This window comes from Ovis canadensis, chromosome 3, assembly GCF_042477335.2.
Source record: "Ovis canadensis isolate MfBH-ARS-UI-01 breed Bighorn chromosome 3, ARS-UI_OviCan_v2, whole genome shotgun sequence".
NCBI classification, from domain to species: domain Eukaryota; kingdom Metazoa; phylum Chordata; class Mammalia; order Artiodactyla; family Bovidae; genus Ovis; species Ovis canadensis.
The window spans coordinates 59,053,540-59,057,770 of NC_091247.1; the positions used below are offsets into that span (position 1 = coordinate 59,053,540).

General features: G+C 44.5%; 1 pseudogene; it reads left to right on the plus strand.

Annotated features, from left to right (window-relative positions):
- The first annotated feature begins 1,738 nt into the window (after positions 1–1,738).
- Positions 1,739–3,409, plus strand: LOC138435158 (thioredoxin-dependent peroxide reductase, mitochondrial pseudogene; annotated as a pseudogene).
- The last annotated feature ends 822 nt before the right edge of the window (positions 3,410–4,231 follow it).

Sequence of the window (4,231 nt, forward strand, 5' to 3'; positions counted from 1 at the left end):
CAATCTTCCCTTGCTTCACCCTCATGGTGACTCTGCAAAGTCTCCACATTAGTCTTAGCAAAGGCAAACTGATTCACCCAAAGTCATACAGGCTAGAAAACATGGCAGAACCCAGCTTGACTTCGAATTGGTTTTGTAAACTCTTAATCTTTGTATCTGGGCTTCCCAGGTAGCAGCAGTGATAAAGAATCCATCTACTAATACAAGAGACATAAGATGAAGGGGTTTGATCCTTGGGTTGGGAAGATCCCCTGGAGGAGAAAATGACAGCCCACTCCAGTATTCTTGCCTGGGAAATTCCATGGACAGAGGAGCCTGGTGGGCTACAGTCCATGGGGTCGCAAAGAGTCAGACATGACTGAGCAACTGAGCATAATCCTTATATTCATCACTTCCTCATATAAGGAAGACTGTTTTTCATGCCGGCAGAATGAGTATGCTCAAAAGGAATAAGAAAAACATCACTGGAGTTTCCAGAAGCTATTCCAACATCCCCTTAGGAGGGCTATCACCTGGCAGGTTGGGCCAGATCACCTGATGCTGTCAGCTCTGGGACTTTAGAACATAGATTATGCATATGTTCATAATGCCCCACTGACACTCTGTGCTCCTGGACTGACCAGTTGCTCATCTCTTTTGGCAGTATAAGATGATGGTTAAGATCAGAGATTCTGGAGTCACAGAGACCTGGGAGCAGGTCCCAGCTTCATATTGTATAGACAGATATGGAAAGGCCCAGAGAGGGTAAGAGACTTGCCCAGGGATGCATAGTGAGTCAGGCAGCAACACCTGGTGCAGAATCCAGGTGTCCTGATTCATCACTTTCTTCCGTAAGAGACAAAACCCTCCTTCACTGATGTCAATAGGTGCTGTCTGCACTGCCTCTCAAAGGACACACTGACACATTTACCCAGCTCCTCCCTCCTTACCTAACCACTGGGTTCATGGTCACATGGGTACCCAGACACCTTTATCGATTCCATCTGCTTCAAATAGCTCATCATTGGCTTGGCTCCTTTCTCCGAATCAACCAGAATCCTGGGAAACTGACAAGGGTGCTCCTCTGAAGGCAGACAGCAGTATGTGTGTGTGTGTATGTGTGCGAGTGTTGCTGAGATTGTGGTGGCAACTGGTCTACCCAGGTGATCTTATTGACATGTCAACCACAGCTGGGCAGAGCAAGTGGGGTGGGTATAATTACCTCTTGTTGAGAGATGAAGTCACTGAGGTTCCCTGGGGTTATGTGCCTGTCCCTCCCCTTTGTGGGCCTCAGTTTCTTCCCCTGGTCCTAAGGTCTTTTTCAGCTCTAAAAATCGATGCCTTTTTAATTGCCCAAGTTTACAAAACTATTTAGAAGCAAGGTCAAAACTAAGAAAGAAGTCTTGGGTCTCCTAGACCAGCAATCTTTTTAATGCTAATTGTATTAGTTCTGTTGTTGTTTAGTCGCCAAGTCATGTCTGACTCTTTTTGTCACCCTGTGGATTGTAGCCTGCCAGGCTCCTCTGTCCACAGGATTTTCCAGGCAAGAATACTGGAGTGGGCTGCCATTTTCTTCTCTGAAAGATCTTCCTGATCCAGGAATCGAACTCATGTCTCCTGCATTGGTAGGTGGATTCTTTACCACTGAGCTGCCTGGGCTTTGTTTAGGGCTGCTGTGAAAAAAGTTGCAAAATGGATGGCTTAAAATAAGAGAAAGTTATCTTCTCATAGTTCTAAAGGCTAGAAGTTTGAAACCAAGATGTTAGCAGGGCCGTGCTCCTTCTTCAACCTCAAGACGAAGGTCTTCTTGCCTCTTCCAGCTTCTGATAGCTCCAGGCTTTCATTGGCTTGTGCCAGCATCACTCCAATTACTGTCCCTGTCTTCGTATGGCCACCTTCCCTCTAGGCTTGTGTCTTCACAGGGGTTCTCCACCCTGTGTACATCTGTGTCCAAATTTCTCCTTCTCATAAGGACATCTGCCATATTGAATTAGGGTCCATCCAAATGCCCTCATCTTAGATTGATTACATCTACAAAGATCTTAGTTCCAAATAATGTCACATTCATGGGTACTGGGAGTTAGGACTCCAGCATAACTTTGAGGGGGCTCAATTCAACCCATGACACTAATAATAGCTCACCTTGAAAAAAAGACTTTTCCTTTTGCCAGGCTTTTCTACATGGGTTATCTCACTTACTATAAAGTAGGCATTATTGACACTGAAGATGGTGACCATGTGGGAAGGTGGCTCTGGGTTTCGGTTGTCGGGCATATGGGTGCCATTCCTTGGGGCATTCCTGCTTCTGCAGACCGTATGCCATGCTCATGCTGTCACCCAGCAGGCATCCTACTGAAAGGGTACGGCATTCAAAGAACTAAGCCTTGATGATTTAAAATTTTTTTAATAAGTTAATTAATCAATTTTATGGAGAAGGCAATGGCACCCCACTCCAGTACTCTTGCCTGGAAAATCCCATGGACGGAGGGAGGAGCCTAGTAGGCTGCAGTCCATGGGGTCGCCAAGAGTCAGACACGACTGAGAGACTTCACTTTGGCTTTTCACTTTCATGCATTGGAGAAGGAAATGGCAACCCACTCCAGTGTTCTTGCCTGGAGAATCCCAGGGACGGGGGAGCCTGGTGGGCTTCTGTCTACGGGGTCGCACAGAGTTGGTCACGACTGAAGTGACTTAGCAGCAATCAATTTTTGGCTGTGCTGGGTCTTCATTGCTGCTCGTGAGCTTTCTCTACTTGTAGCAGCAGGGCCTACTGTTCATTTCAGTGCATAAGCTTAGCTGACCAGCAGCAGGTGGAGTCTTTCCAGAGCAGGGACTGAACCCATGTCCCCTGCATTTGCAGGCAGATTCCTAACCACTGGACCAACAGGGAAGTCTAAGCCTTGATGACTTTAAGGGGAAATATTTGGTGCTCTTCTTCCATCCTTCGGATTTCACCTTTGTGTGTCCTATAGAAATTACTACTTTTAGTGACAAAGCCACTGAATTTCATAATGTAGAATCATTGCAGTGTCAGGTAGATTCCCACTTCAGCCACCTGGCCCAGATAAATACACTGAGGAAGAATGGTGGTGTGGGCCACATGAACATCATGCTCTTGTCAGATATGACTAAACAAACTTCCCAAGACTAGGGTGTGCTATTTGTTAGAAGGTCCTGTCCTTGCACTAAGAGATCTCTTCATAATTGACCCCAATGGAGTCATCAAGCTTTTGAGTGTCAACGATCTCCCAGTGGGCCCAAGCATGGGAGAGACCCTAGCTTGGTGAAGGCATTCCAGTTTGTGGAATTCCATTGAGAAGTCTGCCTAGCCACCTGGACACTGGATTCTCCTATAATCTAATTCTATCCAATTGCTTCCAAGAAATACTTTGAGAAGGTTATCAGTAGAGCATCCCATGTATGCCTGTAGCTTGTCACACCAGAAAAGAACTTTAAGCATTTAAAAGAATATTGTTTATAGAAGGCAAAGATCGAATCACACCTGTAGTCACAAATATTACTCTATATGTTTTGTTTTTATAACATGACCTAGGTTTTTTTTGAGGGGGCTTGCCAGGTGGTGCTAGTGGTAAAGAACCCAGCTGCCAGTACAGGAGACATAAGAGATCTGGGTTCCATCCTTGGGTCGGGAAGATCCTTTGGAGGGGGGTATTCTTGCCTGGAGAATCCCATGGACTGAGGAGCCTGGTAGGCTGCAGTCCATAGGGTTGCAAAGAGTCAGACACAACTGAAGTGACTTAGTGTGCATGCATATAGGTTTTTAAAATGTGGTTATTTATTAAGGCAAGGAGTGCCTTATTGGCAATGTATAGATTTCTGGCTGATTTCCATAGACTGTGTAGTTCACCTATTTCTTGAATCATGCCTTCCTTGGGAAAAAGAATCAAGTCTTTTTTCTCAACCTTACTTGAATCTTTGTGTATACTGGAGTGGTACAACTGGTGTGGAATACTTCTGATCAGGGTCTTGACATTTTCTTCTTAAATTTCTTTGTATTAAACTAGATTTTCTTTTAAGATCATAGGTTTAAATTGTTAGCATCAGTGGTCTAATTTAACACTTGAAATGAATGTGTATGTGATTGAAGCAAATGTGAATCATGTTTCAAAAAAAAAAAAACGGCAAAGCAACCTAAATGATCATTCATGTTTCTCATCACTGAGATTTACAGTGTATAGCATTACTTTACTTATTTTGTTAGCTGAGTTGGCGTTTACGTACATTCCTACTA